Genomic DNA, 27,772 nt, shown 5'->3' with positions numbered 1-27,772 from the left:
TTGCGTCACTTCAAAAAGTTAACAAAAACCTACCGCCACTCTTAATTGGTTGCTCGAGTGGTAGGGTTAGTATAGTACACATATAGAGAATGATATTAGTGGTCAAGGTGTAGTCAGGTGGTATATCTGGGTTGTCCCTTCAATTAGATACATAAGAATTGTTACATGAAGACCCCTGAGGATTGGCTAATGTTACTGACGTCTGAGATAAGAGCCCCATGTTCTGATTGGTGCATCCGTGAGCTCCCCAGCCTGGGACCACCGTTGTTCCCAGCTCTCGGTGTACCCGTGTTTGCAACAATGTTTCAATATGGGTCCATGCAGACAATGTGAGGATTTATTCATAGGTGGGAGCTGACCGTTCCCACTGTAGCAGGTGTCCATTGAGCCTTTCAAGTGTCCCGGCCTGTGTCTCGTAGTGCGGGACCCAGACGCCCTGTCTCTCCTGGGTTTTGGCATCTCGTCAGGTTCGGCTTGGTCACGTGAGGCGGGACCGTGTTTGAGGCAGAATTCTGCACAATTAATATTGTTTTTCCACTGTGTGTCTGATTTAATTTGTAGATATGATTCTAACGTTGGTACGCGGAGTGCGAGGTTGCAACATCGTGCCTTTGATGATTTGGTCTTGGATGTGGGTTTGCAACATTGCGACCTTGGCTGGGTGCTCCACCAGGCTCATTCTGCAGGATCAGCAACCTGACTTTTGCTTTGTTAATGTCCACGGAACTCTTGCTTGAGGCCTACTTGGGCCTGGTGCATAAGTGATCCATTTCGTGCATGGGTGCTTTAGATTATAGTGGCATATATTTCCATGACCAATATCGTGTTTCCATTATACCTCTCACGGTGGTAACGGGTTTCAAGGGAAGCATGAGCAAGCGTTATAGATGAGTTCATGATGCGTCTTGCGTTTCTGTACTCTGAAAGCCTATGTAAAAATAATAAAGATGCATGTCCGTGAATATGCCTGTCGCCTACGTCAGAGCACTGAGTATATTCTTCGTGTAGATTGGTGTGGGAATGTTAAGTGTGTATATTTATACAGATGTGCTTCCCGTTGTCTAGGTCGTCATGGCATCTCTAACGACGTGTGGTTTTTAGTCTAGCTGATCCGGGCCGCAGGTGTCGGCACGGCCAGTGCGGGCTGCTGGGCAGGCAGGTGGACACATCCGTATGTTCCTGTACCATGGTACCTGGTCGTCTGGTAACTGGACGAACTCTTCTCGCGGCGGGTGTCTGGGCCGTGACCCTCTAGGCCAAGCGCGAGAGGTGAAGGACGGGAGCCTGGTCTTCCATTCTCCCACTTCAGTCCCCCCTCTGGTCGACTTGTCGACCACAAACATATCCTTCTCGTTATCTCCTCTTACCCTCCATATCTTAGTTATCCCTCCGAGATGTCCATAATGGTTTACATGATCTTCAAACGACCAATACATGTATTCACATGTTCTTCCAGGAGTACAGTATACCCATCTTCCTATGTAGCTCCTGGGGTTCCTTGGGTTCTCGATCTTCACTGATGGTGGATCTAGATGGTTGGCGATGATTTGTGTGCGCAGCTTCTCCCTCTCTTGTATTATCACCCCTGTATGCTGACCATCATCTGCTGGCATCAAGGGGTGCATTCCCACCATTTCCAGCAACTCGTCAGTCGTGCGTGCCTTCCGGGCCTTCCAAAACCTAATTATTATCAGGGCAGCTCCAGCCAAAATAGCACATCCCACTATTATTTTCAGTCCATCTGACAGCCAAGATGGCATCCATGACCATAATAGTGAAAACCAGCTCTTATCCTTGTTCACACCGTTACTTTCGTCCATCATTTTGGAGTGCATCTGGGCCAATTGTGAAACTGCTTCTGTCAGCGTACCATTGTCAGCATCGTTGGCAGGTATGAACGTGCAGCAAGATTGTCCTATCTTTGCACAAACTCCTCCTTCCATTGCTGTGAGGAGGTCCAATACATATCTGTTCTGGAGTGCAACCATCCTTACAGCTCGCAGCTCCTCTTTAATTGCGTTGAACCCATTTACTGTTGAATTGATGGTCATCATTAGTTCCCACCTTGTTATTTGGAGCCATTTTGCGTTTGCGTATGCCTGCAGTCCCGGATGTATTATTGAGGAGAAGAACATTGCTGCTCTGCTGAATAGTCTATGTTCTGGCGGTATTGATGTTCCGTTTCCGATCTTCCCCACAGGTAATTTCCTGTCAATGGCTCTCCTTGTCTTTTTCTCCTGTTTAGGACAGTATCATTGCTGTTGGTCCTGTTTCCTTGCTCCTTCTGGAGTGGTGCAGATCTCTTTCTTCTCTTATCCCCTTCATCCATTTTAGGAAATTTCGCCACATCGACATGCTTCTTAGGTACCACTAGTGATGGTACATTGACGTGTACCATTGTGCACACACCATTCCACAGGGGAGGCAATGTATGATATGCTTTTTCCCCACAGGCCCAATAATGGTCCATTATTACTGCTGTTCCCGCTCCCCCCTCAGGTAACTCCATCACGTTTGCACAATTGGTGTTATATCCTACGTCCACCTCTCCTTTATGCTGGTAGCATACTTTGGGTGCAGTCAATGGTAGTATAGTTATCGGGTCTTCATCTTCTTCTACCCATGTGAGCATTGGTACATACTTGATCCACGTCGTCCAACATCGATGATTGTGTGTCTCGATAGTTGAGATAGTTTCTTTTGTTACCATGTTGCTGCCAATCACTCCTATCTCCCAGCTGTTGCCCAGGAACACCTTTCCTGTTATCGTCAGTAGCGGCCTTTCCCAGCATCCTTGTTTACCCGGAACTTCAGTGGCGTACCAATCACATGGTAGGTACTGCAGTGTTACCTTCTTTGTTTCTCCTTTTGCAGGGCCACTTGTTATGTACCTGAATGCTTCAGCATGTAAACTGGTCTTGTGATAACTTAGATAGGTCTTGAGGAAGTTGTTTTCATATGGGTATGAGTCTCGTGTTTTCCATGTCATGTGCACTACTGTTCCTTGAAATCTTCCTTTTGTTTGGAACAGGGCCAAATATATTACGCACTGTGCTGTTTTTTCATCTATTTCTGTGGCAACAAATGTTCGTGAAGCGCTCATGGCGTATGGTATTAATGAGCAAACGTAACAGCTATCCTCAGTTGTCTGCTTACCAATGCGGGTCATGTGTTGGTACCATATGTTGTTTGTGACGTGTGCTGAATCTTGTACATAATTATCAATACCTTTATTGTCTGAGTATGTGCTGCGTTTAACTCTATTTTGCTTGGGTGCAAAATTACTATTACCACCTGACGTAACACCTGTTGCAGCAGGGGACGGGGGTATATTAAGGTTGGGTGCAGCAATAAAATCAATAGCATAGCTGTACTGCCAGACAGAAGCAGCCAAGAACCCGGTGATCATAAAAATCCCTATTATTTTTATTACATATGCTAATTTCACCGGCATTTTGCTCTTACCTTGCTGCGGTCCTGGCAGCTTATTCTTGCGACGTTATAGTTGCCCGCCTGAAAATTCTCAAAAGTGCTGGTTATTAGATGTTAGTTTTGTTACCTTTAAGCTCTCCCTATCAAGTAGTCATTCAGTGCCCAGGCGAAGAGCTGCTCCCACGCTACTCTAAGTGATGGGTCTCTTAGTACTGGCAAGTATGGGTGGAGGTGGGGCATGTGATATTCTATGGCCAGGAGGAAGGCTGTGTAGTATACACGTACCCTTCTCCTTTTTAAGTATGTTGGCCTCTTTATTTCGTATACAAATTGGTGTGACAATTCTTCTGGGTAGTTATCGTCTGGCAGCACCATCTACGCCTGTACACTGAGCTTGTTAATTAACTTTTCTTAACAATACAATATTACGCAGTTCCTGTATGTGCGAGAGAAAAAGAGAACATTCACGTGTTTACATGTGTATTAGTGCAAGCATGTCCTTCAGTTTTAGTTACAACTGTACTTAGCAGTCAATGGGGGGGGTTTGTGCTCAAATGGCGGAAGTATTTTTACTCTTTGAGCGAGTGATCATGGGGTGGGCAGTATGGGGATCACTTCCTTCTTGGTCAGTTATTGTCTCCGAGGGAACAATTGGGTCGTTGTCTGTGGTTGAACTTTCTTCCGCTGTAGGGGATGTGGTTGCTGTTCTTCCAATTGCTCTGTCGTTGGCGCTGGGGCGGGTCTGCAGTTTGTAGATCTTTACGTCATGTAGGTGGTTCCAGGCACGCTTATCCTTTAGTTTTACTGCTCTTGTTGATACGTCCTCTACCAGATGGGGGCCAGTGAACCTCTTCTCATGCCACCTTCTATTGAAATTGCGAAGTAGTACGTGGTCACCTTTGGCAAGTTTGCAGGAGTTCTCCTTTCCCAATTCCGTACTTTCGTCTTTTTCTTGATTGCTGGTGGACCCGCCCCGTGTGCGCTCGAGCTGTTGAGACACAAACACGACACTAGTAATCAAAGAAGACACATATTGATACATTTCATCACCTAACACATTCGCTGAACTTTCGTGGTCGGTGAATGCCCTTGACGTTGGTGTTAGGGGAAGGCGCATTTGGCGTCCAGTAACCACTTCGTGTGGGGTGAGGTGGTGGTCGGACCCTGGCCTGTTTCTAAGTTCAAACAATGCTAACGGGAGGCAATACAACCAACTTTTCTTTGTTGTTTGTTGTATTTTAGCAATTGCCTCCTTCAATAAGCCATTCAGGCGTTCACATACACCATTAGCCTGTGGGTGGTATGCACATGCAAATTTGTGTTTAATGTTCAGCAGGGATGTGATATGCTGGAACATTTCGTTTGCGAAATGGGGCCCGTTGTCTGATCTTAACACCTCACACACTCCCCATCTGGGGAAGACCTCCCTTACTATGAATTTGGCTGCTCTAAACGCATCAGGGTGTGAACAGGGCCCTGCTTCAATCCACCTAGAAAATGGGCATACTACTACAATCATATACCTATTGCCTTGACAGATGTTGATCATATCAACATAGTCAATGTGAAGGTGCCGAAAAGGTCCTTCTGGCCGGGGTATTGTACCTCTTATCACTTTTAAAGTATGGCCGGCCGTAAACTGTTGACATGTGAGGCAATTGCTGATAAAATTTGACACATGAGAGGTTAGCTCGGGACAAAACCAATCTTCTCTAATTCGTGCTGCAATTATTTCCTTGCCTGTATGGGCAGGGTGATGTAATTGGCTCAGGGCGGTATTTAACAGTGCCAACGGTATTACAACTTTCCCAGTGCCACCCTGGCGCCATAGTGCGTCAGTTGGTGACATTGTGCATCCTCTTTTCACCCATACTTCTTTTTCGGCCATTGGTGCAGCCGCTTGTAGCTCCATAATCTGTGTGGCTGGGAGATGGGTGTACCCTTCTCTTATTAACATCTCCCTCGCTATTCCCCTCCCTCTCCCTCTCTGTGAGTCGGTGGGGTTCCATATCTCACCAAAATATGCAGCATATTTCGCATGTGCGTCTGCTGCTGCATTTCCTTTTGATACATAGTCTTCTCCATTGGTGTGTGCGGTGCATTTTACTAGGGCTAGTTCTTGGGGATCGTTTATTACTTCAATTAGTTCAGCCAACAAGAGGGCATGTTGTACTGGAGTGCCATCAGCTCTCCTAAACCCTCTTCTTCTCCATTTTGATAGCCCTGAGTGGACAGTGGATGTAACATATGCACTGTCGGAATATATGGTTACTCTTTTATTAAAACTTTCCTTTAATGCCAATATGAGTGCAACGAGTTCCGCCGCTTGAGCAGAGTAATGCTGTGGTAATTGTACACACTTCATAGCCACACACACCGGCGCCTCCATCATTTTTACTACAGCTGCCCCAGTCCTTCGTATCCCATCTCCTTGATCAATAGTTGATGACCCATCAATAAACAAAAGCTCACCTCCCTCTAGTGCGTTTTCTTCAACTTTCCTAGTACATGAGTATAGTTCAGTTACTTGGGTGCAGTCGTGGGCGTAATCTCCTTCTTCAATTACTTATGCTAGGAACCTTGCAGGGTTAACCGTGCTACATCTAACAATTGCTAGTTCAGCTTTAGACAAAATAATCTCATAACCTGATGCCCTCTGTGTTGTTAGTGTGGACTTAGGTTTATTCAATATCGCAAATAGTGCATGTTCCACAAATAGTGTAGTTGGACACCCCATAGTTATTGCTGATGCTTTTTCTACTGCAAAAGCAGCTGCAGCGAGACCTTGTTCACAAGAGAATTGGCCTAACATTATAGGGTCTAAGTGACCGCTGTAAAATGCTACTGGTTTATAGCCCATGCTAGTTTTTTGGGCCAATACTGCTTTCATCACTGCTGAGTCGCAATGTGAAAATATAAAGAAGCGCCGCTCATAGTCTGGGGATGCCAGTACTGGAGCAGTTGATATTGCGTCTTTTAATTCGTCAAATGCCTCCCTCATTTCCATAGTCCATCCCAACTTTTTCTCCCCTTTATTTGCTTCCTTCAACCCCTCAAGCAGGGGTCCTATGTATGAGCTGTAATCAAATACCCATGCTCTACAGTAGTTGCACAGCCCCAGAAATTGCTGTAGTTCTCTCACAGTCTGTGGCACGGGAGTGCTTGAGATGGCCTGTGCTCTTTGTGGTGCAATCCTTCTTCCATGTTGGGATATCAGTTGGCCAATGTAAAGTACCTGTTCCTGACAGTATTGTATCTTTTCCATGTCTACCTTGTACCCCTTTTCTGCCAGTATCGTCAACATTTTTAATGAGTCCTCTCTACATTTGCTTTCGTTTGTACTACAAATTATTATGTCATCCACATACTGTAACACTGTGCTTTCCACCTCAACGTTACCCAAATCCATCTGTATTACTCTATTGAAAATTGAGGGTGATTCACAATACCCCTGTGGTAATCTGGTATGTTTCCACTTTGTATTTCGGTAAGTAAAGCTTGTCAAATCTTGTGAGTCTGGGTGTAATGGTATTGAGAAAAAAGCATTTTTAAGGTCAATCACTGTAAAACGTGATGCTTCTGCCGGAATGCCACACAATATTGTGGCCGGGTTTGCTGTTACTGGATACTCTGCTTCTACTATGTTGTTCAAGGGTCTGAGGTCCTGTATGAAGCGCCAAGACCCCCCTTTAGCCTTGCGCACCGGGTACACAGCTGTGTTACATGGTGATTCTGAGGGGACCAATATGCCATTGTTTATAAGGGCCGTTATGGTTTCATATATGCCCTCATCTGCCTCTTTTGACAATGGGTACTGTTTCACTCTTGGTAATATGGCACCCTTTTTCAACTTTATCCTTACACCCCCTATGCTTTTTATGCATCCTACGTCATAAGGGCTAATAGTCCATAATGATTTGGGCACCTTTGACATATCCTCCTTAAAAAATGGGACTGGGGTGCCTGCGGGTGCCTCAAGTGCCATTGCAATTTTCTGTGCTACTTGTTTGTGAGCCACTCTTAGCCATATTTCTACGCTCATCATGAACACCATTTCATTTTCTTCCTTTTCTTCTGAGAACAGCTCTTCATCTGACACCTGGGTCAGCCTACACCCTTCTGCTAGTGCTATCACCGCCCTCCAAGCTCTCCCTTCTTTATCTTGGGCGTGCACAGCAACATAATCAGCTGTTGCAATAATGCTCTCAATGTCCACTGCAAACACCTTCCCTTCTAGTTCATTAGCTGGTGTTTCTGGTCGGAATAGATAGGCTGCTGGTCTCCTCCATATTTTCCCTTCTATCCCTGGCATCCATGCAAATGCCATGTCAGTGCCATATTGAAATATCTCGCCATCTACTGGCTCCGCCCTAATCGCTGTCTGTCCACAGTATGCTTGCAAAATCTGTCGTGCTGCGAGCATGTTAATCCCTGGAGTAGAGCAAATTATGCCATCCTCTGTAAACGAGATCGTCATGTTCAACCTGTTCATTATGTCCCTCCCCAGTATATTTACTGGTGAGGCGCTATAATACAAAAGTGGAACTGACAGATCATAATCTCCAATAGATAACGGAACGTTATCAGTAAATGGAACCAACCCTTTAGCCCCAGAAAATCCTTGGGTGTTCATGGCTTCGCCTGACATCTTAAATTTACCTTCCCTTATGCAAGACCGGGTTGCCCCGGTGTCAACAAGAGATGATAATTTTTTGTCACCTATCTTTACCTCTATGCGTGGTTCCTCCGCACTATTAGGTGTTACTGACAGGATGGGACACACCAAGGCCGTCTGTGGGCTGGCCTATTGGGGGTACAATGATTGGCCATTCCCTGTGTAAGGGTTGTGTCCCAACACCGTCACCCCACCCAATTGTGTTCGTTCATTTTGTGGTGGTGGTTGTATTAACGCTACTTGTTGTTGTGGCGGTGGCAGATACTGTGTTATTTGTTGTTGTGGCAGTGAATAGGTTTGTTGCTGTTGTGGTTGTTGTGGTTGGCCACTCCCTTGTTGTGACATCTGCTGCTGTTGTATGCCCTGCTGTTCTTGTGATGTCCTAGGTTGTGCTTGTTCATTCCATGCTAGTGTTCCTGGCCTGACCCTACATGTACGTGACATGTGTCCTAATATTCCGCAGCTCCAACACACGGGTGGTTCCCTGTTTTGCCATGGGAAGCTCCCTGCGTTGTCTTGGTATACGGGTTGCCCTGTGGAGTAGTTATTTCTGAGTCCCCCAGCCTGTTGTTGGGTATTATATCCATATCCTCTCCCTCTCATAAACCCTCCTCTCCCTCTGTTATAACTATAATACCCAGTTCCTTGCATTGGGTACCCTCCTCCCATGTTCGGTGTGTGTAATTGCAGAGGCGGCACTTGCTGTATTACACCTTGTGGGGGCGCTATTTGAGCTTGATCTTGTGCAGCCACTACTTGCGTTGGGCTTTGGGTCATTGGTGTGGGCGTAGTTATTAGTGCCCCTTCCATTGTGTATTTAGTAAGTTTTTTCTGTACTAATTTGGCCTCTTCTGTTTTCCTGTCCTCCTCCTTTTGTTTCATCTTTCCTTGCCATGTCCTGCAGTGATGTACTATAGTCAGTTGTATTTCTGGCCATGGTTTTGCTTCCATTCCTACTACTTTCTTTAGCTGTTTCTGAACTCCTTCTGGGAGCCCTTGTACTAGTATATGATAAAATATGGCTGGTGTCTTGTCCCATTGTTCTCTAGTCTCCATGCGCCACTTCTCTTGAATGTCCTGGATATAATCAACAGGATCCTCATTTTCACCCATCTTACGGGAAGTAATGGCTCCTATGTCTGAGGTGTCTGGGTACTGCACTCTCAGTGCCTGCCATAGCGCATGTCTGCAGTTTGCAAATGGTGCCCCATCATGCGATGTGTTTGTTATTGTTACTCCATGGAATCCCGCTCTTTTCCAAATGTCATCCGCTCTATCCCCTAATATTGATATTAACAGGCCCTTCACATCTCCTACTGCTAGTTTCTGTCCTGCGGTGTGTTTTTCCATTTCATATATCCACTTACCCGCACCTCCACTTAGTGATGGGAGCCTACATTTTATATTTTCCTTATCCGTATGTTTCCAAGGTACATACTGTGGTCTAACCCCTCCTCTCTCCAGCAGTGGCATTAAATTCTGTCTTTTTTCACCCTTTACGCTCCATGATATTGAGTCTTCACACCCCTCCTCTTCCCCCATTTCTTTTACTACTTCAAATTCTTCCTTACTACCTCTTCCCCTACCTCCCTCTTCTTCCTTTCCCCTTCTTTCATCATTTCCTGTGTTCAATATGGGTATGTTTATTTGTCTGTCTGGCCTGCGACTAGGGAGGTCCCTAAGCCGACATGCATACGGTGTAAGTTCGTTCATGAAGGGCGCGAGCTTTATTCTGTGCAGAGAGCGTGCGGTGGTTGAACACGTAGGTAGTGACGTGGGAGGGCGGCGTGATGGAGATGTGGGTGGCGTGGTTTCATTGGTTTGTGTTTCCCCTATTCTTTTCGTTTCCTCCTTACTTCTCTCCAGCTCCTCCCCTCTTCTACTTATCCAGGGCGAATCTATGTTTGTTCTAGTGAGGTACAGTTTATCTAAGCTTTCCCTTTCACTCTCTCTTCCATCCTTCTCCACTCCTTCTTCCTCCTCACTGCAAAAATTATTTATAAATTCCACCCCCCACTCTGCCTTTTTTCCTTTTATTGTTACTGTTTTTAAATCTATTAAGTCTCTTTCTCCCCTTTCGTTGTTACCAACTGTCCCCCCTAGTGCTGATGTCGTTGCTACCTCCCTACTTTTGTATACATCTCCCCATCTTTCACTCTCCCTACCCCTCCCTTCTCTTCCTTCTTCACTTCTCTCCTCCATTTCCCTACTATTTTCCTCTCTTTTCCTTTTTAATTCTTCCATTACTTCGTTGCTCATCTGTTCCAATATCCTTTCATCCTCCCTCTTCCTTTCCCATTTCACCCTCTCTCTTTCTACTATACTCTCTATTACCTTCCCCTCTTCATATTTTTTAGCTGTCTCAGATATTATCCTCCTCCTCCATATTTCCATTTCTTTTTCCTTTTCTTCTTCTTCCTTCTTCTTCTCTCTCAGCACTACTCTTGATACCCTATCTGCTGCTGCTTTTACCCTTTCAGCTTCTCTCTTTTGTTCCTCGCTTCGTTCCCTTAATCTTTCCAATTCGTCCTTACCTTCTTTCCTTTTCCTCACTCTCTCTTTCCTCCCTCTCAAGTTGTTTGATCAGTTCATTCTGCTCTTCCCTTAGTTTTGCTAATCTTTCCTCCAAAATCTCTTCCTTCTGCCGTAGTAGCTCCTCTCCCCTCATTTCACTCTCTCTGGCACTATCCTCGTTTGTTCTCCTTACCGCCTCCTTTTCTTCTCCAGTTAGTGAGCCTCGTAATTTCAACAATATCTGTGCAGCTACCCACTCATCGTCTCCTATCTCTACAGTCTGCTCTTCTCTAATCCTCCCTTCCCCCATTGGTATCTTCCCATGAGCTACATATGGTGGAGGGCTGTATGCCGGGTTTGAGTATCCTTCAGCCGCCCTTAACCGTCCTTCTATTTCTCCTAATTCTCTTAACGGGTACAACCCTCCTCCCTCTGTTTTCACTCCCGGTGTTATGGGTATCTCATTGCTCGGTTCCTTTTTTATGTCGTCTGATTTATCAACATTTTCTCCTCCCTGTCTTTCGATCCCCGTATTCTTTGTGCTTTCGCACTCCTTTTCCCCACCCGTTCCTTCTTTCTTAATCTCCTTTTCTTCCGGTGTTTCCCCCATAGTGAACATTCCATTTGGTCCTGGTCGAGACCCCTGGAACATCCTCCATAAGTTAAACACCTCCACGTGGTTTGCCAACTTCTTCCCCTTGTATGTATTGTGCAGATGGTTCAGTAGTGAGTGTTGGGCATATGGATCGAAACTACCATTAGGCGGCCATGGTGTTAACATTTTATTGTCGGTCCCCTGGGTCCACTCTATGCTGTACTTAATTAACTTCTCCCTGTGTGGTGGCAGTGTGGTGCATATGTGCTGTAGTGGGGTAGTGAGGGTGTTCCCCCACCCTCCCGACCCTCTCCCGTATGACATGGTTGTGCTCCCCTTGTTACCCTTCCCCTTACTACCAATTTACAATGTACAACCTTGTATTGCTTACCTCGCCCCGCAAGTGTGGGGACTTACGACAATCCTTTGACAAATTATGCAATAGTAATAAATGTGATGTTATATTATATTCCTTCCCCTACGGCCCCCTGCGGCCGAAGCGCACGCAGCCCCCTGCGGCTGTGTACCCCTTACGACGATCTTATACAGTTGTCCTGTTTCTCCGTTCTCCTCCCCCTTTTACACTTGCCGTGGCCGGCGTTCTCCGTGCGCAGCCACGCCCCTTTCCCCTTCTTCTTTCGATCCACTGGTTTATAGTTTATCTCCGTATCAGCTCCTTTATCATGCTTCTCCTCCCCACCACTCTCGAACCCAAGGTTCCTTGTGCTCACGATATCCTATTAAATCCCTACTGGTGACGTCACCGATTTCTTCGAGCTACTGGTATATTCGTGTTATGTTCTTTAAATTCAAAATACACTTGTAATCTACCCCGCTAACCCTACAGCTGTCTTCCTGTTTCTCCTGGAACAAGGTAATCTCATCAATACTATAACCGGACTGCGCACGCTGCGTCGCCTCGCGTGTGATACGCCCCTCAACAGGAGGGCTTAACCAGCCAATTATCTTCCGTTTTGGGCAACTATGTAACTAGCCACCGCCCACAGGGAAACGTCATCTACCTATCGAGTTTCTTGCTCGAACAATAGGGAACCTCATCTACTCATTCAATAATAAATATCAAATCGTAGGAAACCACACACCCACCCTCACACGTATCCGCGATTCAGGCCAATCAGTGTCTTACGAGCGGCTGCACGTGATGTTTTCGTACCCCGCCCCCCTCTGTCGCGTAACGTTAGCTCACTGTTACGAGCGGCTGCACGTGATGTTTTCGTGCCCCGCCCCCCTCTTTCGCGTAACGTTAGCCGCCTGCTTTCGCACTCGTTTCGCTACCATTCATTCCATTTATCAACACTCAATTAAACCCTCGCCACTTTACAATTCCTCCCTCCTCCCTTATTTACTTCCTCCCCCTCCCTCACAATTTCGCATTGCTTGTTGTGCGTGTCATGCTCACCAAGTTCTCTCGATGCAGGGCCGCTCGACTGCGTGCACCCCTCCAAGCGGCTCGCCACCTCCCCTCGTCTGGACCACGTCTGGACACTCGCCGACCGCGGGCGGGATACTTCTCAACCGGCTCCCGAGGGCCAATATCCGGATTGCGCTGTCCGGTCCTCTCGCAGCTCCGCGATGGTCCTGTAGTCCTCAGAAGGGGGCAACGGCAGAGGGGGCCGCGCCGCCGGGCCTCCTCGCAACGGGAGTGCCTGGAAAAATTAAAAATAAAAGTCGATCTTAAACAGATCTCAGCAGTGCCTCCAACTTGTCGGGGGGAAATTCTGCCGGGGTCGGCCGGGCCGCCCGCAGACCTCCGGGCAGGGAGGCCCCAACTCCTCCCGTGTATATCTCGGATCGAGACAGAGTATGAGGCACACACAAGGAGCAAGGCAACTTCTGCTGTTTATTATGCAAACGGCAGGGATGGGTCAAGGAGCGTACGCGTTCGTCCTGACACACACACGATCGTGGGGCTCGCAGGCCCTTTTTACTGTAATATGACGCGCTACTTGCGTCACTTCAAAAAGTTAACAAAAACCTACCGCCACTCTTAATTGGTTGCTCGAGTGGTAGGGTTAGTATAGTACACATATAGAGAATGATATTAGTGGTCAAGGTGTAGTCAGGTGGTATATCTGGGTTGTCCCTTCAATTAGATACATAAGAATTGTTACATGAAGACCCCTGAGGATTGGCTAATGTTACTGACGTCTGAGATAAGAGCCCCATGTTCTGATTGGTGCATCCGTGAGCTCCCCAGCCTGGGACCACCGTTGTTCCCAGCTCTCGGTGTACCCGTGTTTGCAACAATGTTTCAATATGGGTCCATGCAGACAATGTGAGGATTTATTCATAGGTGGGAGCTGACCGTTCCCACTGTAGCAGGTGTCCATTGAGCCTTTCAAGTGTCCCGGCCTGTGTCTCGTAGTGCGGGACCCAGACGCCCTGTCTCTCCTGGGTTTTGGCATCTCGTCAGGTTCGGCTTGGTCACGTGAGGCGGGACCGTGTTTGAGGCAGAATTCTGCACAATTAATATTGTTTTTCCACTGTGTGTCTGGTTTAATTTGTAGATATGATTCTAACGTTGGTACGCGGAGTGCGAGGTTGCAACATCGTGCCTTTGATGATTTGGTCTTGGATGTGGGTTTGCAACATTGCGACCTTGGCTGGGTGCTCCACCAGGCTCATTCTGCAGGATCAGCAACCTGACTTTTGCTTTGTTAATGTCCACGGAACTCTTGCTTGAGGCCTACTTGGGCCTGGTGCATAAGTGATCCATTTCGTGCATGGGTGCTTTAGATTATAGTGGCATATATTTCCATGACCAATATCGTGTTTCCATTATACCTCTCACGGTGGTAACGGGTTTCAAGGGAAGCATGAGCAAGCGTTATAGATGAGTTCATGATGCGTCTTGCGTTTCTGTACTCTGAAAGCCTATGTAAAAATAATAAAGATGCATGTCCGTGAATATGCCTGTCGCCTACGTCAGAGCACTGAGTATATTCTTCGTGTAGATTGGTGTGGGAATGTTAAGTGTGTATATTTATACAGATGTGCTTCCCGTTGTCTAGGTCGTCATGGCATCTCTAACGACGTGTGGTTTTTAGTCTAGCTGATCCGGGCCGCAGGTGTCGGCACGGGCAGTGCGGGCTGCTGGGCAGGCAGGTGGACACATCCGTATGTTCCTGTACCATGGTACCTGGTCGTCTGGTAACTGGACGAACTCTTCTCGCGGCGGGTGTCTGGGCCGTGACCCTCTAGGCCAAGCGCGAGAGGTGAAGGACGGGAGCCTGGTCTTCCATTCTCCCACTTCACCTGCATGCCACAGATCAATGGAGGCTGATGGTAGTATATGCTTGTGCGCGTGTGCACACGCACTCTCTTTACGTTACAGCCTTTAGTTTACTGGCAGCAGGGAATACCCACAGAGATTAGTGAATTTTGCAGTGTGACTTATATGTAAATTCAATGATAGAGCCAGGGAAATCCCCCATTGTCATACGTTTAGCAAACATTATCCATTATAAATATATAAACCCCAAAGCCGCCAACCCAAAATAAACCTTTTTCCTTCTTGGTACTGTATTTATTCTTCCTATTGCTAAAATATAGATTTTTTGTCAGGCACGTGTGGTTTATGGAATGGCATTAAAAACTGCTCCATCTGAAACTACTTTACAGATGGCACATCCAACAGTGCAAGACCAAGACTGTGCAGTACTTGCTTACTGCTACCTTTACAAATCAGATTGAAAAGCACACTTAATGGTATAAACGGTATACCGGTATAAACAATGTGACGATTATTATTGTTCAATTAAGTGGTTCACGGTATCTTTAACGGTATACCGTTACATCCCTAATAGCCACCCATACAATGCCTTTGTGGCTTTTACATGCCTAAACTTTCCAACCCAGTGAGCAATCTACGCAATGCCCCTCCACATCACACTCTACTCAGCAACTGGAGACTCCCTGCCCATTGTTTCTCTGGGTGCCCGCCTGCCCTTCTGTTCCCATCTTTAGTTTTGGCTGTTATGTGGCACTAAACTGCCACCTCTAAGCAAAAACTATTGCTAGGGACAAATGCCATATGAGGAGGGACACAAAGCATGTATGCGTTTGATTTACCCACCCTTTGACTGTCCATGGTCATGCTAATCCCTATGGCCCGTCCTGCCCACTTCCTGCCAAAAACACTTCCTCCTGGAATCTTTGATATAGCTTTACAAGCTTTACCATCACACTGTGTGCTCGAAGTGGAGGGCAGTGTTTTTTCAAAGCAGTCTTTTGATAGTTAATGACTTATTTGGAGCTGTAGATGTTCTACTGGTGTAATAAAACATATCTTTTCTGCCTTCAGCCACTCGATTGAACAGCACTATGCATGCCATTCATTGAAGTCCCTATAAACGGTTGCCTAGCAAATGCAGCAGTTTTAGCTTGTCTAGAAATATTGAGCATTTGCCAGGCACTGCTGTTATATTTCCAGGTACTCAACATTTGGCAGCGGCTACCGTCAATGGCTAATTAATACCACTATGGCAGTGCCTGGCAAATGCCTTCCCAAGCCTACACAAAAGCCCAAATTGTTGGTATTGCCAGTGCTTGTTTCTACTTGCAAAAAGACTTCTACTCCACTGGTTCAATACCATCCTTCGCTTGATTTATGAGGTTCCCGGCACTGTTTTTATTCCAATGTCTATGTCTTGTGACTATCCCTCACAAGGTGGATGGAGAGATCAATTGATTCTCGCGAGTGCTAATTCGAGGGTCTAGTACAGGGGCATCAGTAATGGTGTCATTTATGTGAGATGTTGGCAGATAAACAGGCAACTTCTGCACCTCTCCAGATGTTTTGGACTAGGACTCCCATGATCCCAAATCATTAACTATGATGGCTGGGGCTGCTGGAAGTTGTAGAATATAACATCTAGAGAGCTAAAGGTTGCAGACCCCTGGAATAAATCCTCCTGCCTGAAATCTCAGTTTCAGTCGTGAAAGCAATCGATCATCATTTTTTACAGTGAGTTCTACTTGTGTTTCTAGAGCTCCTGTATTTGTCTGAGAGCCCGTTCTTCCATCAGATCCTTGCTCAGGTCTATACCTGTGTATTTCACCCATGTAAATGGTAAGGTTTTCATTGAATTGTTTGTAGAAGATTGAAGATTTCAGAAGGCCATCAAATACTATGTTCACAAGAGCCGTTTGAATAAACGGTTCCATGTAATATTTTCGCCGCAAAAATATCGCCATATTTTTGCGGCGAAAATAACACATGGACCCTGCGGGGGACACCCCTGCACCTAATATTTTCGCCACCAAAAATATCGCCTATGGCCGTTCCCGACGGCCATATGTACGCCGACATTTTTGCTAGCGAAAATATTACCCGATACCAAATAAACTTGTGAAGAATTATATAATGTTTATCTGGATTAAGTAATTTCCAACAATAGAGAAGTGTCACAGTTGTAAATGGCGCCAGAAATCTTTTCCATTGGTAATTTGTTTGCAATACATCCAGTCTAATGAAGTCCATCATCAAAGCACTCTTCCAGCAACGTATAAAACCCTTTCCAGTGGGCTGTTTTCAAAACATTGGCACATCACCAACGCTGAAGTAGTCCTTTAACCAAATGGGACAAATGTGATGAGAAACTGAAACTTGTATGAATGGTTAGTTGTTGGGGAGATTTTTCCAAAGCCTTTTGGGGTGGGATGTGACCCCATCTAACGGAATATCAAAACGGGGTTTCTTCCAAAAGGTAGACCTAACCTGTACAGGGTTCAATATTAAGATTCACTGAATAGCAGCTAAAACCAGTGTTTGGGTGTTGGTCATCACCCAGCAGGTAGGAACTACGACTGGGGAATAAGGAACGAGTACCTAGCACACCACAAATCTAACTTCATGAGATGCACACTTAACTGTTTGCCCATTATGTATGATCCATTATTTTAAAATGTTTACTAGATATGTCCCAATTCTTTTTTATTAATCTTTAAAAAAAATAAACTGCCACATAAGCATGTTTGTAAGGCACCAGGTGGCATGGGGAGCCAAAATTAGCTCCTGGTGGCTATTGATTTCAGGTTCTCCTAGGCTTGAAAAATACAAAAGGGATTCCCCACCAGGAAGTATTTAAATCATCGGAAATTAATTCTGGTGCATGGGATTTCCTCTGGACCCTTTCCACTGGGTAGGGGAACCAGGTAGGGCTGCCCCTTGTTCCCCCTTGTTCCCCCCCTTTTCCGACTGGCCGTAGAGCCCATCACAATCCAGCCCAGGACTTCCCCCTGGGTAGTCTGGGTTTGCGTGGTGGGGAGAACCGAGTTTCACTTTATGCGGACGACCTGCTCATCTCCATGAGCAACCCTAGAGTTTCGTGACCCGGAATCCTCTCTGAATATCAGGAGTTTTGTGGGCATGAAGTTGACAGGCAGAAGACTATCTTTTTACTGCTCCAGGGTGGGGCCGACATGATTCCGTGGCACTGTCCTTACTGTCTCCATCCAGAGTTTCGTCTACCTCGGCATCCAGGTGACCCCCCCAATCCCAATGATTTTCTTCGGCTTAATTTTCAACCATTGGTGAACAGGCTTGAAACAGATGTCACCTACTGGTAATCCCTCCCACTGGGCATCCTGGCAAGGGATGTCCTTTTCAAAATGCTTTCCCTACGGAGATTTCTCTGTCCTGCAGAACACTGCTTTTCACATTTCCCGCACAACCTTCTCCTCCATAGAACCTACCCTCCAGAAACCCCTATAGGGGGTGGGGGGACAATCCCGTATTGCCTTCACCACGCTGCAGTGGTCAGTCTGGGAGGAGGGGGCTGGGCATACCCCATTTTAGGGCTTACTACTGGGCTTCACAGATGGGCGTCTTGAATGATTGGCTCCATGCAGATCCGGCTCTTCCACAAAGCGCCTCTGGGTTCTATATGGGAGAGGCACCGCTGTGGCTGACCTTGCAGCGATGATGCGACAAATACCGTCTGTGTGGAACGAGGCCATCTATCACATTGGATGGGGGAGGCGGGCGACAATGGGCCAACCTATGTGGGACAATGGGTATATCCCGCAGGTCATGACAAAGGGCCGCTTTCCTAGCTGGGAGGACCGAGGGATACTGACCTTAACTGAGTTCTTACAAGAACGATATCTTAAGCCATTTGAGGCACTACGAGATCAGTTCGGCCTCCCTCCGGGGTGACATTTACAGATATATACAACTTGCACACTCCCTACATGCCCAATTCCCCGTACTGACATCCCAAAAAGCGCTCCCCTGAAGGTGAACGTCCTCCATGCAAGAATTATGGCGAAACCCACATCCACACTGTACCAAGTGATCACTGCATTTGGGGCCTGGGACTTAACCTCTCTGCTGGAGAGATGGGAAAGGTTGGTAGGTCCCCGGGAGTCGGAGGAGTAGGTGGAGGCCCTAATGTTCTCGCGAAATGGGCATAGACGCCAAACTAAGGCTCATAAAATACAAAATAATTCATCAGGTCTATCACTCACAGGCTGCAATGGCCAAATGGGGGCTGGTGGAAGATGCTGACTGTCCTAAATTTCGTCGGGTGACGGGCACCTTTTACCACATGCTGTGGTAATGCGAGGTCCTACAAGGATTCTGGCGTGAATGCATTCCTGAAATTAATGCGGTCCTAGATACGCCGGCACAGCTGGAACGCAAGGCCGTACTGCTGGGTGTTTGGTGGGGATGGTGAACAAATGAGCGGGAAAAAAACATTCCTTGCCGTTGCACTGGGCCTCACTAAAAGACTCCTAGCTACCACGTGGGGGGCACCTGATGGACTAACTAGATGGACAGATGTGCGTCCCTGGAGAAACGCATATATTCTGCCAGGGGCTGCCCTGGTACATTTTTGAAGGTATGGGGTAAATGGACTGGCACCGCATAACCAGGTGACACCCAGAGCACTACTTGGGCATAAGCACCGACCCCCGTTGCACCCCGCCCCTCCATGGGCTGCCTTCCTCAGGACCAGAATGGGGCCACCCATGAGGACCAAGAAATATGTAAAATCAGCACAGTTGCTGTAGAGGCAAATTAAACATCTGAGAATATAATTAAAAACTTCACCTTAGTGCTCCGAACTAGTGTTCAGTGAATCCACCACCACAAACAAAACAGTTACCACACCAAAATTCTCTAAAAGTGGTCTCTACAGTGCTAGTATGAATGAGTTTCCGCTCTGGGGCACTTACCCTCTAAAGTTATACAGGGAATTTCTCTGTGCAGTGAGCTAGAAGTTATCAGGTTCTATATTACTAAGAGCCATAGAGAAGCTGTCTGCATTGCACTAGATGTGAAGCAGAAAAGGGGCAAACATAAGTTCTGAGGCATCTTACAAGGCAGAATGTGGCATGTATGTCCTACTTCCTATGAGGATAGATTGAGAACTACCTGGATTTGAGAGCAGAGTCCATGTGGGCTGTTGCAAATGAAAAGAGTCCCTTCTGATTGAGGATGGTATGTGGAGGGTAACCCGATCATCTTCTTAAACTAGAATTTCTACATAGGGGAACAGAGAAAAATATTTCGAAGGGATTGTGTCCTCAGACGTATTCCTTATCTATGATATTTGTATCTCCAGCTTGCTAGTCTCGGAAAAATGTTTTCCCCAGTAGAGGGTGCTGCGCGTTGACGTCCGTCGAGTAGGTGTTCCTCGACAGCCACCGTATCGATGCCGACGTCGTCATGCCTATAAATGGCCACGCACAGCGTCCATTGTTCAGTTCTGTTTTTCCACGCTTCGTGTGCCTCGGAATACCGTTGCTCAGTTCGTCAGTCGAAATATATTCATATTTCCTCGAGAAAACCGACTCGTACTCAATGGCTTCCTCCTCCGACCCGACGACTCCTCGGTCCGGTTTCAAAAAATGCAGAGACTGTGGGAAGAAAATGTCGTTGACGGATCCTCACAGGATCTGTTTGTGGTGTCTGGGAATCGAACACCAGTGTTTGGAGTGTGAGGAATGCCTATCCATGATGGCGAAAGCCTTGAAGGAGCGTAAGGGGAAGCTCGAGAGAGGTAAGTCAGTTTTAACTTCCTCAAAAGTTTCTGCGGTAGAGTCGAGACATTCGTCTCCTCGCCATCGAAAGCATTCTCGGTCTATGTCTCGAAGTGGCTCCCACCACTCGTCGAGGTCTAGACACTCGAAAAAGAGACATAGAAGATCTCCTTTGTCGTCATCTTCTAGTTCCCCTGAAAGAACATTGCCCCACAAAACACAGCTCTCAGGCTGAGTGGGAGGAATTCAGAAAAAAGATGCTAAGCGTCTTCGAGAAAGCGGCCTCGACCCCCTCGAAGTCAGCTGAGCGTGATACCCCGGGTGAAAAGCCCAAAAAATCTAAACGCTGCGAGTCGAAGCACCCGGCGAAAGTCGACCCGAAAGCGCCATGAGCCATCGGGAAGTAAAGCATCTTCGACGCCATCGTCGAAAGCCCCTTCGAAGCATAGATCGGCGCCATCGACGCCGTTATCGAAGGGTTCTTCGACGCATCCGTCGATCGAGCCGACATCGACGCCAATAAAAGAAAAACCCATGGCTACTCCGCAGCCAACGGTTACACGAAGAGCCTCCGACACGACGTCGAACGTCGTCGACCTCCTCCAGCAGGATTACGATCCTCTCGAGTTCTTGGAGGCCTCTTCCAGTTTTCTCGGCACCTTCGAGGATTTTTACATCGGCTTCGACATCGACCTTTTCAAGGCCACTGATGATGGCTCCCTCTGCTTTAGAGATGGGTTTTATACCATTTCACAGGCCAGAGAATCCCCCCCTTAACTTCAATTTATGAAGAAAGGGAAGATTCTGATCAGGAAAGGCCTTTTGGGCTGCAGAGGACCACATCACCTGAACCAGAGACTTTTGCCTCTGAGGAAAGAAGGTTGGAAGACCTTCAGGATGTGTTACAGGAAGCAAGTGGCCTAGACACTTCCCCAGAAGTGGAATTTGTCAAACCAGACCCAGGGGAACATGCTGAAACCCCTTATAGAACCCTAATGTCAAGAATTATGGAGTTCATGGGCTGGTCTGCGCCTTCACCTGTTTTTCAACAGGATGACCTCACAGATATTCTGGATAAAGGTCCTCGGGAGGATCCTGTGATTCCCTTTCATTCTGCTTTACAAATAAAGATTTTAACTAACTGGGAAACTCCTGAAGTTGTCCCTGCGGTTAACAAGAAGTTGTCAGCGAAATATAGGGTATCTGCTGCTGACCCTGAATACCTATCTAAGCACCCTACTCCAGAGAGTCTGGTGGTCCAGGCTGCAACTTCATCAGGCAGTAGATCTGCATACCCACTGCTCCACAGGATAGGGATGATAAAAAATATGATGCCATGGCTAAGAAAGTCTTCTCGGCCAGTAGCATGGCTTTAAAATCTATTAATGCGACTTGTACGCTTGCTAGGTTCAGCCACACTCTTTGGGAGTGTGCTTCATCAGCGGCTGACTGCCTCAAGGAAGGAGAAGAAAGGGACGCATTTTTAAATCTCATCAGAGATGGTAAAGATGCAACGTGCGAGTGCCTTCAAACTGGCATTGATTCTGCTGACAGTATCAGCAGGGCCATGGCGGCAAGTACCACAATCCGCAGGCATGCGTGGTTGAGAAAGTCCGGCTTTGCTTCTGACATACATGCCAGACTTTTAAATATGCCCTTTGACGGCTCTTCCCTGTTTGGTAAAAAGGCGGATGACAGTTTGGAAGAACTGCAAACATCTAAAGCAGCAGCCAAGTCACTAGGAGCTGCAATCCGCCAAACTAATTTTCGTCCCCCAGGATCCTCTTGGAGAGGAAGGTCCTTTCGCTATTATTCCTCATATGGAAGAGGCAGAGGACGGCCGGCTCAGAGGCCAAGGAAAATTTACCTGTGGTGGACGGGGTAAAGGAAAGAAAGCTGCATCAGCAGGAGCCGCTTTACCTTCGGCAACTGCATCAGCCGCTCCCAAACCACTCTGAGGTCTCCCATCACAAGACACCTGTAGGGGGCAGGTTAACTCACCATCTGACGGAATGGCAGGCTATTACGTCAGATGCTTGGGCATTGGAGACAGTTGCCCAAGGTTATTGCCTGCCTTTTCTATGCATCCCTCAGAGCCATCCACCGGGGAACAGCTTTCTGAAAGTGCCAGATCCGCTCCTCTTGCAGGAAATTGTAGACCTACTAGAGAAAGGTGCCATAGAACCGGTACCTGTAGCGGACAGGAACAAGGGCTGGTACTCACCTCCCTCCAACCCCCCCCCCCCCCCCCACTATCTCATACCAAAGAAAGACGGAGGACTGAGACCCATCCTGGACTCAAGAGAATTGAACAAGTTCCTCAGCAGGAAGGACAAGTTCAAGATGGTAACTCTCTCTCCGATCCTTCAGGCACTCAGCTTCAGGACTGGTTGGTATCTCTGGACCTTCAGGATGCTTATTTCCATGTGCCAATCCATCCCAAGCACAGGAAGTACCTGAGGTTCGCAATTGGCAACTCTCATTATCAATTTTGAGTTCTGCCATTTGGGCTGACCTCCGCCCCGAGGGTCTTCACCAAGCTAATGTCGGTTGTGGCTGCAAGTCTAAGGAGGGAAGGGATTCACGTCTACCCCTACCTGGACGATTGGTTGATCAGAGCAGTTTCTTTGGAACAAGCTCGGATCCAACTAGATTATGTCTGCCACTTACTTCACAAGCTGGGCTTCTCCCTCAATTTAAAGAAGTCACAGATGATACCATCACAGAGACTCCAGTTCATTGGAGCAGTCCTGGACACGCCCCGGGGAAAAGCCTCGCCACCAGAGGTGAGGGCTCAAGATATTCTGCAGATGGTCACCAGGTTTCAAAATGCCCAATGTCTCCCAGCCTAGGAACTTTTGAGGTTGCTAGGCCTCATGCCATCCTGCATATCCCTTGTGCCAGAGGCTCGCCTGAGAATGAGATCCCTTCAGTGGGCACTGAGGACTCAGTGGTCACAATTCTCAGGGAGGATGACAGATCTCCTCCGGATACCGGACAAGGTAGCCCACGACCTTCAATGGTGGGCCTCTCCAGAGAACATCTTGAAAGGAGAACTGTTTTGGCAACCATGGCCGGAGATAACAGTAGTCAGACGCCTCACTCACGGGGTGGGGAGCCAATGCCAACGACTTGACCATCAGCGGTCGTTGGTCTCCATCGGAGTCCAGACTACACATCAACCTGTTGGAGCTGAGAGCCATCAGACTGGCACTGAAGGCTTTTCTGCCATCTGTACGGGGGAGAAACGTCCTGATAATGACGGACAATACAGTGGCCATGCACTACCTCAACAAGAGGAGGCGTAGGTGTCACTGCCACTGTGCAGAGAGGCGATGCAGCTCTGGTTTTGGGCAATTCAGGAAGGAATCTCTATCGGCAATTCACCTAGCCTTAGAGAAGAACTTGACAGCGGACGCTCTGAGCAGGCAGAACAGTCTCCCACGAGTGGGAGATAGCTCAGGAAGTCCTTCAAGAGATCTTCGCCCTTTGGGGAACCCCTCAATTGGATCTGTTCGCCACCAGTATCAACAGGAAGTGCGACAGATTATGCTCAAGGGAAATTTCCCCCGAGAGGAGCTCTAGGAGACGCATTCGTAGTGGACTGGGAGTTCCCACTTCTGTACGCGTTTCCTCCGGTCCCTGTCATTCTTCAAATGATCAGGAGGTTGAGAAGGTTTCGGAAGACCATGATCCTAATTGCCCCGGATTGGGCCAGGAGAACGTGGTACCCAAACCTTCTGGACATGTCCAACCATCCTCCAATTCGTCTACCGTAAAGAGAGGATCTTCTCTCGCAGAAGGGAGGTCAGGTTCTCCATCCAGCCATCAAGACCCTCAACCTTCATGCTTGGTATCTGAAAGGTTGAGGTACAAGGATTGGGACCTTCCAGATGACGTCATGGAGGTGTTGCTTTCGGCCAGAAGGCCAGCAACTAAAACTCTATACCGCTGCTGTTGGAATAAATTTTGCAGCTGGTGCAGAGAAAATAATATCAAAGCTTTTTCATGTGGCACACCTGCGGTGTTATCCTCTTACTTTATTTGGAAAATTCAGGCCTTCAAGTTGGCACTATTAAGGGCTATCTCGCAGCGCTATCGATCTTTAAGCGCACTTCAGAGGAGCCATCGTATTTCAAAATTCCATTGGTAATACAATACCTGAAAGGTCTAACTAATGTTTACACTCCAAGACCATTTCAAGTTCCCTTATGGGACTTAAATCTAGTTTTAAACTTCCTAAAGGGTGCTCCATTTGAACCACTCCACTCTTGTTCATTGAAGTTTCTCACCCTCAAAACTGTTTTATTGGTAGCATTAACATCTGCTAGAAGGGTTAGCGAGATACAAGCCCTATCTTGTAAACCTCCTCATACAATTTTTCACGAGGACAAAGTCGTTCTACAGGTGAAGCCTAACTTCCTCCCAAAGGTAGTATCTGAATTTCACATTACTCAGAAGATTACTTTACCTTCATTCTAGCCTCCTCCCCATCCGGGGAAAGAGGAAGAGAGACTACACAGGCTGGATCCTAAGCGAGCCTTGAGTTTTTATATCAGTAGACTTGCTAAAATTAGACAAGCAGACCAACTCTTAGTAGGTTACTCAGGACATAAATTGGGATTACCAATAACCAAACAAACCATCTCCAGATGGATTATTTTAGCCATTCTGGAATGCTACAAACTGGCAGGGAAAGAGCCCCCTCAAAATCTAAGGGCTCATTCGACCAGGGGTATCGCAGCCTCCTCAGCTCTTCAAAGAGGGGTACCAATTAGAGACATATGTGCGGCTGCCACATGGTCGTCCGCACATACCTTTACCAAATTTTATAGCCTGGATTCCTCCTGTAGTCAAGAGACTAGATTTGGCAAAGCTGTGTTACACTCTGTTCATTCTTAAAGAGTAATATGGCATCTCTTACTCCCGCCACCAATCGCATACCACTGCTATGGGAGTCTATCATAGATAAGGAATATGTCGGAGGACACAATCCCTTCGAAGAACAAGTTACTCCTTACCTGGTAACGTTCTTTCGATGGGATGTTCCTCCGACGTATTCCTTATCCCCCCTCCCATCCATCCCCGCAGTAACATTTCCCTTGTGGTTGCAGCTTACGCTCCTTCAAGGGTAGTAACCATTCATGCAATAACTACCTCACTCTACAAAACGGAACTGAGAAACGGACGCTGCGCGTGGCCATTTATAGGCATGATGTCTGCGTCGATACGGTGGCTGTCGAACACCTAGTCGACGCACAGCGCCCTCTACTGGGGAAACAAATTTTTCGAGGCCAGCAAGCTGGAGATACAAATATCATAGATAAGGAATACGTCGGAGGAACATCCCATCGAAAGAACATTACCAGGTAAGGAGTAACTTGTTCTTCTGAGTTACAATAGAACCAGTGAGTGACTGAAAGATTTCATGGCAACATCAGAACTGCTGATGTTCTTACGCAGGAAGCGTAGGTGTCAGGAGAAGTCCCAATGGAGGCAAGTATGCGATTGCCGAGGAAACACCTCCAGGCACCCTAAGTGGAGTTAGAAAACCCGTCGGAGCAGGAAAAGTAGTAAAGCCAAAGATAAATAAGTGTCCTACAAATGTTGCACCCCATCTTGGAGTAAATCTAGAGAATTAATAGTGTCTGGCTGAGAGGCAAACTCTAGTTTGGGCATACCTTGCTCGCATCATGTGTGTCCTTGTCCCGCTTCTAAGCGTGTGCTGGTTGTCCGGGCAAGCAAGTGTTTAGAAAGAGCCTCGGCTAGACACTGGATATGACCTCCCGTGAGATCTGACCCGTCGAGGCGTGTCTCCATGGAACTATCGTTGTCGCCGTATTCTTGCAGGTTAGCCATGTTGGATGGACTACCTCTACTCTGGATTGTAGAGTGGCAAGTCCGATTGGACTGCAAACCTTCTAACTTGGGGATAGATCCAAACCAGAAGGATCCGAGTCTGACCTAAAAAATTAATGAATGGAGCAAGTGAGGAAAACCGAGAAAAAGGAACCTTAATAGTGTTGTATATTGGTCTGATGTAAACAAATGGTAATCTGTATATAAATGCAACATTAACCTGGATAGCGGCCCAGGGCGGTAGCAAGTCTAGCTGTGTAGCTTTCGGAATATGGGCACTCCAGAGCTTAAATAAGCCGAAGTACTGCAGTGGTGGAAAACTCAGAGGACCATGTGTAAGCACATCAAAAGGATGTTTAGTACTAGACCACCAACCGGTATATATGTTTTATGCTAGGATAAGGGCATGCTGTCCTAAAAGTGCAATTGTGTACTATGGGACAAATGTGATGAGAAACAAACTTGTATGAATGGTTCGCTGTTGGGGAGATTTTTCCACAGTCCTCTGGGGAGGGATGTGAACCCATCTAACCGAATATCAAAACGGGGGTTTCTTCCTTGGACCGTACCGTACAGGGTTCGAAATTAGATGCACGGGGTAGGAGCTAAAACCAACATTTGGGTGTTGGCCATCACCCAGCAGGCAGGAACTACCGCTGGGGAACAAGGAGCGAGTACCCAGCACACCACAAATCTAACTTCATGAGATGCAGACTTACATTTTGCCCAATGTATGATCCATTATTTTTAAATGTTTACTAGATATTGCCTAATTCTTCTTTAATAACCTTTTAAAATAACTGCCACATAAGCATGTTTTTAAGGCGCTGGGTGGCATGGGGAGCCAAAACGAGCTCCTTGTGGCTATTGGTTTCATGCTAACCAGGCGCTCCTAGGCTAGAAGGGGGAGCTAAATAGCTCTGAACAATTTTGAACCCTGCTGTATACATTTCGGTATACCTCTGTGGTGTGTTAACTGGCAAGTAACTGGACACCACTACCAGCCTCCTTCCTACCTTGAGTAAGCCTGACTGCTCTGCCACAGCTACCACTTACGAGAGGTTGGCCTTTCTTTTGGGAACTGTCTTACCTTTAGGTTAGATGGTTTACATCCCTCGCCAGAAAGCTGTGGAACAATTTCCATAACGGCAGACATAACCTGGGGTTGAGCAAGTGATCTTTTAGACAATGCCGTGTTGCTGACTTTGATAGAGGGTGACCATGCAAATCCAGGTTACCAATCTAAAGTTGGAGGATATCCAGTGAGCGGTTAAAAAATGGCAAGGGGTAATGTGCTCGGAGAGGTTGGAATACCTGTTTGAGTCATGTTACAAAAATGCTGATCTTTTGGCTCTGCTTCTGATCGGGGTTTGAGGAAGTAGAAGACTTCTCCAGCATGGGGTCTGGCATGGATTCACATGCTCATGAATATTCCCCGTCGTCAGGCTGGGAATCCTCGGTAAAGAAAAAATCGGTATCCGTTTCGTTTCTGATCTGTCTTTCTTAGTAGTAACCAATCACTGATCTCTGGGTCAAACTGCCCCAGCCAATGACTGCCCTCTCCCTAAGCCCCTCCCCTGGCAGCCATTTTCAGATTTTTACCGCATGCTCAAGTGTTGGGAGTCCTCTTGTTTAGCTCTCGAGCTTTTTGCTGTGTTTTCGCGCTTTTCAAATAGATTCTCATTTTC

General features: G+C 47.0%; 1 protein-coding gene across 1 annotated transcript in view; it reads left to right on the top strand.

Moving 5' to 3' along the window:
* Nucleotides 1–27,772, top strand: part of FKBP4 (FKBP prolyl isomerase 4) — a 770,108-nt gene that overhangs the window by 92,948 nt on the left and 649,388 nt on the right. The window lies entirely within an intron of this gene.

Source organism: Ambystoma mexicanum, chromosome 12 (genome assembly GCF_040938575.1).
Source record: "Ambystoma mexicanum isolate Mex_15411 chromosome 12, UKY_AmexF1_1, whole genome shotgun sequence".
NCBI lineage: Eukaryota > Metazoa > Chordata > Amphibia > Caudata > Ambystomatidae > Ambystoma > Ambystoma mexicanum.
This window is presented reverse-complemented; position numbering and strand designations above follow the sequence as displayed.